The following is a 15,483-nucleotide window of genomic DNA, read 5'->3' on the forward strand; positions in this document are numbered from 1 at the left end:
ATTCAATGCACATGACAGTGGTCACGTTAAAAAAACTATTCAAAACTTTGGACTACAAAATAACAATGCAAGCAAAACAACTTGACCAGCTCGTAAACTGGATGAACCAATTGACAGCAGCACCAAGTTCTACCAACTGGTGCAATGGAAGGTATCCGGCCAACTGAGACACCTTGGAAAAAGACTTTGCTAGTCTTCCTGAAATAAGTTATGTAATTGAGGAAGTTCCTATAATACTGCGGCTGATAAATCTGTGCAAATCATTGAAAACAGGGAGTCCTTGGACCAAGGGGATAAACTAGACATCATACACATTCCTCAACATGAAATGGGCGCAAACGCTGATATGACCACCCTTGCTAACATCGACAAGACACATTCTGCAACGAAGGAGGCGCTGAGTGCGGCCGCTGCTAGATCATTGACATATGATCTTTTTCAGAACACAAATCAAAAGAAAAACAATAGTAAAAGCATTGAAACTAATAAGAAAAAGCCAAAAAATCAAGAGGGTTTATCCCTGCGATCAAGAGCTAACATCAAGCACTTGATCAAACGGCTAATACCTAAATTGAAGGAAACTAACAAAACAAACATGATGCAGACGAGAACAACAAAACGAGGGAAAAAAACGTCTGCTCTACCAGTTCCAACGATCAAACCTATCATTCAAGATTATTTACCATTAAATCAACTGATTGCTTCGATCGAAGTGAATGAGGCCCCGACCATCAATCCAAGCCTAACCGCTTCTAGCGTAACAGACCAGACTGTCGTCCACCTGGAGAAACGGCAAGATGAAATACAACAGGAAGTCAGCCACAAATTAGGGGAACCGCAGACGATTAATCCTACTGGCAATTTGAGTAATAATCAGTCGGAGAGAACAGAAACCCAATTAAGCAACATGAGTGATAATATCATGAAAAAGTCGGACCCAAAACAAAATGGAGAAGAATTCTCAATATTGGCGGATGTTAGAGCCCAGATTGAAAACTCGATAAAGAAATATCTGGAACTACAACAATTAATTAAGATTCCACCCCAGAATCTCCTATTGAGCCAAAAACTTGCTGTAGAGCCAGCAATGGCCTCTCAAAGTCTGAACAACGAAACAAAGACACCACCATTAGTGCAAGTACAAAATAATAAAAAGGCACAGTCTGCATTGTACGACCAAGAAGTTCAACGACTGCAACTAAACCGCTCTCTCTCACATAAAGAACAGCTTTAGAACACTCAATCAAGTCTAATGTCTATAAGAAATCAGCCACACCAGGAGAGTATGGTTCAGCCAGAAAAAACAGAAGGTAACAGTCATTGCTAGCAGAATAGTGCTAGAGAGTGTCAGCAAAATAAAGAAAGAGAAAGCGATTTGTTCCCGTCAAGACAACAACCAAAATCAGTCGAAATGGAAGTTCAAATTACTAGGGCAATTGAAAACTACTTCAAACTTAACATGACCAAGCAAAGTCAATTAAATAAAGAAACAACAGAAGGAAACTTTGAACGAGCTCCTAATACTCAGCACAGATTTAACAAACCACAGGAGCAAGACAAAAGAAAAAAACAGTATAGAACTGGGACAAAGCAATGCTACTAAAACACCTTAAGACAAAAATGGAACGCGTATCACAGGTTAATCCTAAAGTGCCGCCCAGCTCCATACCCAGACTATGTGTTTAATCGCACAAGCATATTGGCGATCTGGGAAGAAGTGGATTCGCTACAAGATACATCTTCCATTGATATTGAACAGGTCGAATTCTTTAAAGAGAATGATCATTCCATGGTAAGTCTCTGGATGTAATCTAACTTAACCAGAAATGCTCTATGGCACGCCAGAATGGAAATATTTGCCCTGGGATTCGTACTGGCCAGAGATCCCACGTGCATAGATGCGGATGGAAATATCACGATGGAAAGAAAAGACAGCTATCTGGAGAAACAGGGACATGGAAACAATGCCTACACAAATGACACTTCAAGTAGATCTCTAATCTCTCACTCACAGATCCAAGAAAGTGAGTGGACGCACAAGTCATAACCAGGCAGAGAACAAGGTGCCAAGTTCTTAATCAGTTGGAACACCTGTGGATATATTCATTTACTGGGTCCCAGTGCAAAAGTCCTAGCCCCTCATGGCATCGTAATACTTCAAGAAACATGGCTAGTTAGCAGCCCAACCTGGGAAGATCATACTATTTTGCTCAACCCAGCAACGTCTGGGAAGTGTGGAAGACCCTCTTCTCGCCTAATGGTGATAACCAAGAATCATAGGAGCTGGCGCCTTTCTCCCTGGCTAACCCCGAATCCGTACCTGCAACTGGTTAGGTTGGAATTTTTAGGTGGTATAATCGCCATTCTTAATGTCTATAGAAATCCAAAAGGCATTTCTGATGATGACTTTTTTCTAGACCTAGAACTGCTATTGAACACCATCATGGACTCTCCAGATATCACGACAGTGATAGTGGCCGGGGACATAAATTTACAACTTATACCAACTCATAACAAAACATTTAATTTAACCTGTTTGAGATGGAAGAGACTAGTAAAAGATCGCAAACTAGTCATGTGTAATGGTTCAATTCTGGGTGACATCAAGCCGAACACAACTTGAGAAAGAGGGGCAGCATCCTCAATAATTGATTATGTGTTCCTGGACCCTGAGACATTTAACAGAGCTGTAAGCTTTCATATTCTCCCACAGACACATAGCGATCACAATGTCCTAAACCTAAAATGGAACTTGGCAGAATCAGCCGCTCAGGTGAGCAGTGAAACCTTCGCACATCAGTTAACAATAAATAACGCTCGAACGAGACTGAAATGGAACATGCAGAACCTGTCTGAGTTTGGAAAAAAAATAGAGCTAAATGTGCAAGATCGTCAATTGACTTCTACTGACTACACATCATTTCTTCATCTTTACCGTGTAGCATATAAGAGCTCAATTTAGAATTTTCTAAACCAAGACATGAATTTAATGCTCTCATACAAGCTAAAAAAACAGGCCTAAGGAAAAATAGAAGATTGATTTTGAGCACAAATTGTTTAGATAAATATCAGAAATTAAAAACACTTAATTGCCAATATAAAAACTGGCTAAGAGTCCATCGCATACACATGTTCCAAAAAGATGGAGAGTCTATGATGAGCAGTAGTCTCAATAAAAACATGGGACAGATATGGGCACTGATTAATACCAGCACCAACGCCACTCAAAAAGCAGCACAACTTAATTGTGTGAGTGAATTAGACTGGACATCATACTTTACTAACATCTACCAGAAAGAAGAGTTTGAGTCAAGTCCGGCCCGGAAAGAATACTCTAATTACGAAGATCTCAAAATCGAAGAAAAGGATGTTTTGTACTTTATAAACAAACTCAAACTCACGGGCTCCTGGCCCTGACGGCATGAGCAATTTCATGTTTAAACAAAATCCAGCCCAATGGTCAAAAGATCCTTACTCTCATTTTCAATCAGGTACTCAAATAAAATACCAGACACGTGGAAATCTGCGATTATTAGCCCGATCTTTAAAAAAGGAGGCAGAAAGCTACCCAACAATTACAGACCCATCTCATTGCTCGACGCCTCAGGCAAGCTATTCTCGAGATTAATTCTCAGAGACTTTACCTAATGGACACATCAATCGGGAGCCAGAGATCCTCTACAAACTGGATTTGTTGCTGGGATGGGAACATGTGTCAACCTATTGACATTAACATCAGTCATTGAGCACCATAAAGCAATTAAACAGCCGCTATACATCATATACATAGATCTACGGGCTGCGTTTGACGCTGTCTCCCGAGAACTGCTAATAAAAAAACCCAACATGTCAAGGCTGTCCGAATTACATCTTACATCCGATTAATGACCTGCACACAGACAACAGCGTAAAGATCAGATTAACAAACAAAGGTAAATTATCACAAGCAGTCAGAACATTCAGAGGGCTGAGACAGGGCTTACGCTTGCATCAGCGCTATTCAACTTCTTAATTTCTGATGTGGGAGAAACTTTCAAAACCATTTGTACAGACCCACCGAAATTATCAAATAAAAGCATCCCTTTCCTAATGTATGCGGACAACTTGATCATCATGTCAAAAACTCCTATGGGCCTACAGAAGGCACTGGATGCGGTAACAACTTATACCAATGCCAACCATCTAAGCAATAATCGTGAAAAAACTAAAGTTAATGTTACCCAAAATTTATTTTAAACAATCGCATAAATGGAATCTGACAGGGGAGACCCTCCAGGTAGTGAACCATTACACATATTTGGGAGCCCAAATTTTGCCAAATAACCAAACCGGTGCGTATAAACAACAGCAACAAGACAGGGTAAGAACATTTATCCAGCAAACTAAGATCATCCTAAGGAAATACGGGAAGTTTACCCTAGTCCCAGCCTTATCGTTTTACAATCAGAAGGTATCACCTATACTGTTGTACTCCTCAGAAACAAGACCTATCATAAAGGAGGAATTTTCGAACAGTCTGGAGGCAAAGTACTGGAGAGACGTTCTTCACCTACCTACATCAACCCCACTACCCATCATCAGATATGAGTTGGGGCTGATCTCCCTCTACATGAGATATACATGGCTAATAATATCAATATTTAGAAAATGTTCATTAGCCTGGAATTCAACCACGGTATTGAGAACACTGGCCGCTTATATCTTTGCTCCCAAAGACAACTTTATATGCAAATGGCGAAATCAAGTTATCCACACTCTAGCGTCAATAGATGCCTCTTTGTCAATACTGCTTCAGAATCCCATGCAGATAAAAACCAGGATTCAAAAACCAGGATTCTTGCCATGGACTGGGATAAGACAAGAGTAAAATGTTCCAGTTACCGCGACTTTGATTCCACCACGATCACAGTGAAAAACCACACCCATCCAGAGCAATATTTGATCAGGTCTCCATCTATGAAACATCGAAATGACCTCCTTCGACTGCGACTCAATCTTTGGCCAACAAGACAGGTGATGGCTCGGCGGAAGCTCATCAACAGTGAGCAAAAGTACTGTAGATATTGTAAACATCAAGATAAAATAGAAACATTGAGACATCTACTCATTGAGTGCGAAACACTCCTTATCCATCGAGTGAAATACTTTAAACAGATAACAGAACCATTCGGTGTTTCTACATCTGGCACACTGTGGCGAACTATCTACTCTGGCATCTCTACTGTGGTTTCAATAAGAGCAATTGCATTTCTATACGAGCTAAAATTAGATGAACACAAACTTGTCATATCATCACAACACTAAGAAGTAATTAAGTAGTATCAAAACGCAGTGTGTCAAATTGTAAATTGTAATAGTAATGTGTTAAATTGTAAATTGCAATGGTAATGCGTTAAACTTTTATTTGAATTTTGTAAATTTGCATTTCAATATTGAAAAGTTGATAAATATCAGCTATAATAATAAAATAAAAATAATAATAATAATAAACCAGCTTGACCAAATCCGTTTTCGTTTGGCTCCGGTGCGGTTTATTCGCCATTTCTTTTTGTTAAACTCCTTCTTGTGTTTTACTTTGCGCTGCAAACTAGATTTGCCTCTTTGTTCAGTGTCTTTTGGTGGGCTTCTACCTAGAAGCCCTCCTCAAGGCGCCTGGGAGTCTAGGTGGTCTGAATGTGAGGGATGGGTGTAGTCACCCCCTGCACAGGGTATCCTAGGAAACCCAAGTCGCACTTTGACATGATTGGCCAAGGTGGCTGTCCGGGCTTGACAATCCCCCTGGTGGGTGATTGACAGCCAGGCTGTGTGAATGTGTTTTTTTTCACATAAAAGGCAGGTCTCTTGGGCTGGAAGTCAGAGAATCGCCACTGGAACTACAAGGAACCGACGAGAAGCAGAGGAGAGGTCGACTGCTGCAACTACCCCGTACCGGTAAAGCCCTGCTGCAGTGCTGAGCTATCTACCCTTCAACGACTAAGAGGAGATCCAGTCCGGGGTCTTCTTCCCTTGAGCCTGGTGGGGATAAGCAGCTCATCTTCTTCAGCCAGAGGTCGCCTTCGTGGTTGAAATCGATGCACACTGCTGTAGTGGTCCGGATAGCCACCTGAAGACCCTCTCCTGTTTTTAAGGAGCGCACCTTTTATTCAGTGTCGCTGCTGCCGGCCTCATCCCTGTGTGGTGCGGACCCCCCTCATCATCCTTCTTCGTGCTGAAGCTGCAGGAAAGCGTGGGTCTGTGGGAAACCAACAGGAACAACTGCAGTGGCACCAGCTTTGTTCTTTGAGAAAGCTACTGTGTCCTGTTTTGAGGAATTTTGGGTGAAATCCCTATTTCTCTACTTTAGGGCTTGTCCTTACTTTTCCCTCCTTATATCTTTTGCTTCTGAACATTGACAATATCAAAGTACTCTTGGCAACGTTGAATCTTGAACTGTCTGACTTTGTGATCCTCGACAACAGGTACCCGGTGTCATTTGACTTTGGCTCCGGCCCTTTGACTCTTGAATTCCTGTCCATGTGTGTTCTTCGATTCTGACTGCCTAACTAACATATTGCCTGTGATTTTTGCCCCCAACTCGCTCTGGGTATCTCGGGTGCTAAGTGTGTTTTTGCCCCGGTAGCATTTCTTGCCGCGGATACGCGTTTATCTAGTAGACCGAACTGTCAAAAAGTGATCGTATTCACGGCAACGTGTTCTGTTTCGTAACACCGGTCCATTCAAACACAGGGTACTTACCTTGAGTAATAGTGTACAAAGTGAATTGGTTAGTTGTAGTATATTTTACATGTGGTTTTTGAATTAATAGAAGTGTCGTGTTGATAACAAATGGTTTAAAAATAAATGTACTAATATTTTTTACCTGAAACCTTGAATCAGTATTTGCTTGAGTCACAGTAATACTCTTAAGATAAGCCTGGCTGCTCCGCTACTGCTACCACTTTAACATAGTAGTACAGGCTTGTACCAAAGGTAAAACTTGTATTGCCACCGTAAATCTTAATTGTGTGTAGTGGTCCCTAATGGCAATGCACAGGATTCTGCCTAACAACCACGTAGGTGGGTAGAAGGCAATATTTTACTCACGCTGCTGGTTGATTCCACGACGGCCGCTGCTACGCAGACAAGCGGAGCGGCATGAGCAGGCTTGCTCGTCAGGTGCGGAACAAGTGGGCAATTGGAGCCTGGGGCGGCGGAGCGGCCTTGGAGTCTGGTTGGGTCACTCACCGGACTCCTGGTAGGGGTCCCTCTGGTCCTTTTCCTTGCACGATTGTGCCAGATCCTCGTCGCCAATATTAGGATGCACACTCAGGGTCACGAAGAATAATGTTTATATGCCTTTATTGTAAGCTAAATACATTGAGGACCCCCAGCTGCCCGCACGCAGCTTGATCTCTTTCAAGAGCCCATCAACTGCCCTAATATAGAACCTTTACAAAAGTAAACACATACAAGATTGTCTTAGCAGAATCCTCATAAGCTGACACTCCATCTGACATCACTAAGACTCCTGCCAAGGTTCACTAGCAGAACAAACATCCCTCAAGCCACATCATAACAGAAACATTATCAGTGGTTATTTGATGTAGAAGTGGGAAAACGAGTGTGACAGGAGGAGTGCCCTCCTGATAGGGGGTATCAAGGAGGAGGGAAGCATAATCTGCATTGCATGTGGCAAAGACAACAGTGGAATAAACAGCACCAATGTGTCTCATATCGTCCCAGAAGTTGTGAATTTTGATGTTCTTGAAAGTTAAAGACTGTTTTCTAAGAGGTTTAAAACCCACTGCTGAGTACTTGTAGTAGTAGTAGTAGTGGTGGAGGATTTAGTCCTGGCAGGCGAGTATACCAGGGCAGAGACATTTTTAGTGTTAGTCCTGACAGGCTAGTGAGCCAGGAAGAAATCCCTTATGTACTACATTGTGGTTGAAGGGTGTATGTGAAGAGGAAGAAGTGGCAAGGTCACTAATGTGCTTCATGAAGTGTTGTGGAATCATCCTGACAAAACTTTGCTGTTGATACAGAAGAGTTGTAAAAGTGTTTTGTTTTCCGAGAAGAAGTTGTATTGAACTTTTTCTATAGGTGAAGAGATTAAGACTTGTCGTCTAACTGAACTGTTATTAAAGCAATAAGCCCCGAGCCATAGGGGCATTACCGAGTCAGATAATACCCCTGGGCCCGTAGTTACAGGCCCGAGCAAAGTGAGGGCCTTAACGAAGGTCTTGGGGCATTACCTGACTCAGTAATGCCCCCGCGGTTCAGGGCATATTGCTATTAGTACCCCAGCCCGCAAGACCACGGTACTAATAGCATTGTTTTTCTGTTCCGAAACTCTGCAGCGTTTCGAACAGAAAAAAAACTAAATGTTAAAAAAAAGGCAGCCGGGGAAGGGAAAACAGAGTCTGTTTTCCCTTTCCATGGCAGCCATCGGGAGGGGATGGGCTGGCGACAGAAGTGTTCCCAGCGCATTTGCTCTTGAAAAAGGACCAAAAAGAAGGTAAGTGGGGTTGGGAGGGCGGATAGGGGGTTGTTTAAAGGGGGGAGGGAGAAAACGCTTACCTGAATCCCCAGCGGGTGAGGATGGCAGCCTCAAGCCCCGTGGTGGCTCGTAGCAGGATTACCCCATTCCGAGCCTCCTCATTGGCTGAGGGGCTGCCCCCCCCCCGCCGGGGATATGAAGGAAGTTTAACATTCAAGGGATTCTGCGTCGGGTAAAGCCCCGGCGAGGGCCAATCAAATTGCGTGTAACAATCTGATTGTCTCTCACCAGGTACTAATAAGATATACAGTTATTAGGTCTATGTTGAACTTTGCATTTGAATTGCCATACATTTCCTTTATGAGTTTGATGTATGTATAAGTGTGAGGGAAAGATTCCTTTTGTTAGAGTGTTTTCCTTTCGTTAGGGGCTGTGAGGCGTTTATCAAACCCTTCTGAGTTAATAAAATGACTTCTTGTGAATAACCTTTTCCAAGTTGTCCGCCCCACATTTCTGACCCCTCACACGTGTTTTTTAAGGTCAAGGAAAAAAAAATCCTAAATCAGAATAAAAAGAGCCGTAAGCCAAACCAAAGAATTGGATGAACGCCTGCTGCAGCACACTAGCTGCAGAATCCCTCATTTATTGGCATAAGTTGTCCTAGAAGACATTGTTCTGGCCTCTGCTATACTATCCATGCAATTCTAGCTGATGCTGAAGTGTGCGAACTCGAAGGCCTCAAGAGCTATAATGTCAGACTGAGCAACGGTGGAATGTGATGCAGCACTTTGCCCGCTTGACTGGATAGCACATTCCGAAGAGACGTGATGTGATGCTCCATTGGCAGCTCTGTGTGAATCATGGTTGTCTGTCCCACAAAAAAATCACTGTCCACCTTGCTGACCACTATCTAAATCAGCGTCAGTGGCAGAAAAGTCTTGATAAACTGACCTGGCTAATTCATCAGAAGAGCATCCCCCAGAGACTTCAGATGATGGAACATGAAGGCAAAATGTCAGGTTGTATTGTTTTCTCCTGTGGTAAATAAATCTACACCTGGATGACCCCATCTCCTATACAATAAAAGTAATGGAACAGAATCTAGTTACCATTCATGAAAATAGTTTAACTCTCTGTCTAGGTAATCCAGAGCAACATGTTTCTTTCCTGTAAGATGAATGATTAACATCTGATCGTGATGGCTGTGTTCCCACAGCCACATAACTTAAGCCCCTTCCAATAAATGAAATGATTGGTATGCCTCTGTTTGTGGATGTAATACATTGCTGTTCTACTGTACGAATGTATCCCAACAGACTTGTCCACTGCCAATGCAAGACAGTCTTTGAGAGCCATTTGGATCCTCTTAAAATCCAACACACCAGTATACTTCCTTCCCAAACCACAGGCCATGCAACAGATAACGATTCAGATGGGTCCTCATCTTGACAATACGGGTGCATCCGTAAGCACCATCACCTGATGCATTGGTTGCTGTAATGAAATTCCTTTGAAAAGGATTTGAGAGTCCACCAGGCCAACCTCTTTTTCATTTGACATCAAGGTTGAGAGGAAAAATCCTAGATAAATCTTATTCCTCTAGCGGCAGGCCCTTCCTGACCCATCTGCCAAATGCAATGTACACATCTATTCTGGAATCTTACGTGGAGAGTGCACAGCACATCATGATTCAAAGTCTCATCATCAAACATACATATGCACTGCAACTCTTCTTAAATGTGCGCTCACTGGAATGAAATATATTTTGTAAAAACCCTTGTGTTGTTTGGAGACAGAAGGACAGCATCTTGAACTGAAAATGTTCCCCAAGGAACATAAACCACAGAAGGTACAGTGTTTCATAAGGTTAAATGAAAGTAAACGTCCTTCAGATGCAATGCACACGCAATATCCACTGCTTGAACTAGCAGGCTAACATTTTTTAGCAGAACCATTTTGAATTCTTAACCTTATAATGCACTTGTTCAATGCGATTAGATGCATGGCCTTTTCCTACTTCTTGTTTGGGAAGTATCTTGAATACATCCCCAGACCTCTTTGTTCTTTTGGAGCTACCTCAATTGCATTTTTTCTCTAACCTTCAGACAACATAGTCTATTAGTTGCTGCAAAGGCTCACTCAGCACTATTTTTCTTGATGGTAGAATGCAAAGAAACCTCTCTTGCTATCCAGGGAATGCCCAATGACACCATCTCCAGCAACTATTTGTCCACTATTATGACTGCCATGCTTATGGAAAATTGCCATTTCTTCCCCCAATATGGTGCTGCGGATGGTAACAGAACAGACAAACTCCGACTTCTTTGGCATGCTAGAGCAAAGCCCCAGATCACCTCCCTCGAATTCTCAAAGTGTAGTGCCAAAGAAGATCTGACATCTCAGCATCAATTTGGAAGGTGTTCCATAAAAAGCATCATATCTGATGAGATGAGAACCTATTCCTTCCTCCATGTGATGCTGCAGACTGGGGTCTCAATGGCACACCTCCACGCTGCTATTCTGACAGTGTCTATGTCCAGATCATCACTACAGCATTATCTGCGACCTTAAGAAAAACTTTAACTTAATCTAATCGATAATCTAACATATTTGCCTGCAATACAGGCATAAAATACCGCTGGTTTCAGCCACAACTGCCTTCATAATACCATATCACGCATTCCTAACAAGCCTGTGTCCACAGAGTTTAACTTGGCATACACAATATCTGCTTTCAAAAATACAACATGATTTTAAGCCTGCTACAGTTTGTCTTTTGGCAAAAACTCAAAATCAGTGAACTTTGAAGCAAAGGTCCTTTTTAAAATAGGGCACTATCGGCTACGTTAGATGCCCTGGTTGCAAGAGACTCCAACTATATCACCTATCGTTCTACCCCAACAGGTTGCTCGACTTACTTACCTGGAAGGCAACAGAGACATTGAAGTCCAGGAAGCACGCTTTCTTCTGGTCATCAGTGTCACAAATTACTCTGGTTCTTTTTAGGTTGACCTCTGAAACAAACAAAACTGTAGCCTATACCTCGAGCTTACTAGCCACCAGTGGGGTAGATGCTGATGTGCACTTCACTTGTTACCACATCTTCTATATGGTTGGCAATTTGTGGCATCAGCAAAACAAACACCTTGAACATATTCAACTTTTTCTACAGTCCACAGATGGTAGATATGGGTAATCCACACTAATAGGAGTGAATTAATCACACATTGCTACAGGAACCTGTTGGGTAGCTAGCCGATTTTGATATATGAAAATAAAAAAATTACAAGGATTTGCCTGTGAGAGGCACTTTGTGTTGAAGTAGAAGAGTCAAGTGATATTTGTAAGACCAACTGTGAAGTATAAAACTATATTGTCATGTGCTTCGCACAATAACATTGTTTCTCAAGGTCTACAGTTAAAATAAAAAACAAAGCATATTCAAATTGGAACCGTTCCAAAGTTTAATGAATAAGGAATCAAGAAGAGCGTCAAGACTATGTATTGTCAGTTCAGTATGTTTATTTGGGGAATATATGGCTTCTCTTAAGAAAATGTTTCACCCAGCACAGGTGGTCTGTGGGCCTTTAAAGAAAATGTCTGAGTTTCTTAAGTTCACTGGAGGTTACCTCATCTCTCCTCTTCGGGCTTTCCAGCCTCACGGGGTGTCCCAAAAACATCTTTGTTCTTCCAGTCTAGTTGTGGGCTTTCCAGTCTTCCATATGCTACCAGTATCGCTGGCAAAAGGACTTGGGGTCGGACTGACCCATGGAAATGCTCGGGAGAGAGAACTGGAGAGGAGTCCCAGAGCCTAGCTGAGCAAATGCTGAGCCTCTCTCCCATTGCCTCTCTGAGCATCCCTTAAACTCTTTTTCCATCTCATACCTCCTCCCACTGTGTTGTCCTGCCTCGGGCTGACCTTGCCAGCTATAACCATCATGGTTTTGCGGTCTAGCCCCTTGAACTCTGTATGCTCTTCTTCATTTCTCACCCTTCTTGAATTTTCTCCCACCAACTGTGTACCACTCTTTTCCTGATGGGATTTCTTCTGTGTCACCCCCAGATTTCACCACCTCCTTCCTTTCGACAGCCGCCTCCTTCTACTTTTTAACTTCTGAAGTTGCCAACGCCGGCTGGACTGTCTTTGTTACCACCACCTCCTTCTGGTCCCTCTTCCTTCTTAACCTTATCGCCTTCTCCTCCGTGATTGTCTTCACTACCGCCATCTTCTTCTGGGTACTCTACCCTCCAATTGTTACTACCACCTCCTTGACTTTCTCCACAACCGCTACCTCCTTCTGAATACTCGCTCGTCACCTCCCCCTGCTCTCCACTATTATAAACTCTATGGGCCTCATTACACGGACGGCGGGGGACCAAGGTGCTATTAGCACCTTGGTCCATGCCGGTAAAATACCTTGGAGGAAAGGGGAATTACCGCCCTATTCCAAGGTTGTTGGGGCGGTAATTCCCCCTTCCCCCATTGCCCTTCCCCATTCCCATTTTTGCCCCATAGGGCATAATGGGAATGGGGAAGGTGCTAATTATGGCACCGCAAATTGCGGTACCGTAATTAGCTCCCTGGTCCCTTTGCGGGTTGGTTTTTAAAACCTGCAAAAAGCAGGTGTTAAAGTCTCCAACCCGCAAAGGGACCTCGTAGTATGGCGGTAAGGGTTAACGGTCACCGGTACCATTAACGGTGACCGTTAACTCTTACCACCGTCCGTGTAATGAGGCCCTATGTCTCCTCTGTCTCTACTGTCTGCTCCTTCCACCACTCTGCAGTCTTCTACAAAAATGAGCCTCCTGCTCCTTCAACTCACACTGCCAGACTGTGCTGATTTGCTTATACAGGGAGATAATACTCCTCCTAAATGAAGGTCTGCACCTGTGATTCCTAATTGATGAAGAGCAGACATTGGCTGTTTTTACCCTCACCTGGGTCCAGATGAGGGTGCCGGCTATATTAAGCATGGTAGCTACCTTGGATTTAATGTTTGTACATGGTTAGGCTGGAGGTGATGCTCGCGGAATGAATATATCTGCATGCAGCTGTTATGCTAGTAAGTACAATGTGGGGAGCTAGGTATGTTTCCAACCGGGGTTGTGAGTCAAGATTACATACTTTGGGACAGCCCAACTGATATAATAGAAGAATGGGAAATTCGTGAATTCTAAGCATCCAATTCAGCAACCACTGATTACGAGTTGTTACACTATGTTGAAATTCTAATCTGGGGGAAGTACACTGTCCCCAAGTAGTGTCAGTGTTTGTGAAGTAACGTTAATCCAAGAGCAACAAAGGACAAACTGGTGGTGTCACAAGTGTCCACCCTTTTTGGGTCAATACAATGACACCACAAATGCCAGCCAGCATGGTGTAAACAAAGTTATTTCTTGAAACGAGTTGTAATTTGTGCAAAGTTATCATAATGTCAATATAGTATAACAACTAATAATCAGTTGTTGCTAATCCTTGCAACCATGCCTGGTGACTGCCATTATTCCTATGCCGCAGATCTCAACTGCTGCACGTTCTCTTGGATGGGTGCTTTTGCATCAGACCCTTGTGAGGGGTCAGCAATGCAAGGCAGACAACGTTTTGAGGACTGCTCAAAACATGCCATTTCATTATAGTATAAATGATATTAAATGCCTCACTATCCCTACTCTGCTGAGGAGTTTCCTGCCTAACAAAACTAAAGGGAAACACTAACACAGGATGTCTGGCCATCACACTAAAACATCAAATACAAAAAGAAAATATATTGCAATTCAAATAACATCAGCAATAATAGTCACGGTTTCTTGATATCCTCTCAATAACCTGGGTGAGTTCACTTCCCCAGGATTCAAAGTGGATTCAGCTCCAATGTCCATCAAAAAGAAGAACAAGTTACTTACCAACTGTAACATTCTTTCGATTGGATGTTCCTACCACGTATCCCTCATCTTATGATATTCGTATCCCAGCTCTGCTGCTTTGGAATTTTTTTTTCAGCAGAGGGCCCTGTGTTTGAGGCCGCAGAGTCGAAGTCCCTCGAGAGCCACCGTCGAACGTCGACGTCATCTGCTGTATAAAGGGCTCGAGCAGCGCCCGTTCCTCAGTTCTGTTTTTACGGTGTTCATGGTTGCATCAGCTGATCAGGTTTAAAGTCCTCAGGCTCTTAAGGAAGTTAGAGAGCAACTGGCGTAAACTGTACGGAGGGGTAGGATGGGAGGGTCGATGAGGAATACGTGGGAGGAACATCCAATCGAAAGAACGTTACAGTTGGTAAGTAACTTGTTCTTCGAATGGATTGTGTCCTCCCACGTATTCCTCATCTTACGATAGACTCTCATAGCAGTGGTAATTTTGGAGGTGGGAGTACTAGAAATTTTAATTATGGAGTGAATGAAGGACATCTTTTGCAAATAGTCCCCCTTGATATGAAGTAGAGTCCAAGCAGTAATGCTTTACAAAGGTGTGCATTGACGACCAGGTGGCCGCAGCACAAATATCCTGCACCAGGACACCCCTCTGAAGAGCCGTGGAAGTTGCCATGCCTCTGGTTAAATGAGCCCTTAATCCATCTGGAGGCTCTTTCCCAGCTAATTTATAGCATTCACAGATTGCCAGAATTATCCATCTGGATAGAGTTCGTTTAGATACTGCAGGCCCAATTTGTGCCCAGTACACCCAACAAATAGTTGGTCACATTGTCGAAGATTTGCCAATCTGGAAATGTAGAAATTGAGAGCCCTTTTTGGGTCCAGTCTATGCAACCTTTCCTCTTCCTTACTAGCGTGAGGCGGAGGATAAAAGGAACGTAAGATAATTTTTTGTGATAGATGAAAATCCGAAACTATTTTAGGCAAGAAAGATGGTTGGACTTTTAGAATAACCTTGTCCTATAGAAAATGGTGTGAGAAGGCTTACAAGAGAGTGCCTGCAACTCACTTACCCTGCGGGCTGATTTTATAGCCACCAACAGAATTGTCTAAAGAGTGAGAAGTCTTAATGGTCA

General features: G+C 42.9%; 1 protein-coding gene across 1 annotated transcript in view; it reads right to left on the reverse strand.

The window, feature by feature from the left end:
• WDR19 (WD repeat domain 19) overlaps positions 1 to 15,483 on the reverse strand; it is a 2,828,275-nt gene that overhangs the window by 1,519,677 nt on the left and 1,293,115 nt on the right. The gene's annotated exons all lie outside the window — the stretch shown is intronic.

The sequence above is a fragment of the Ambystoma mexicanum genome, chromosome 6q (genome assembly GCF_040938575.1).
Source record: "Ambystoma mexicanum isolate Mex_15411 chromosome 6q, UKY_AmexF1_1, whole genome shotgun sequence".
Lineage (NCBI taxonomy): Eukaryota > Metazoa > Chordata > Amphibia > Caudata > Ambystomatidae > Ambystoma > Ambystoma mexicanum.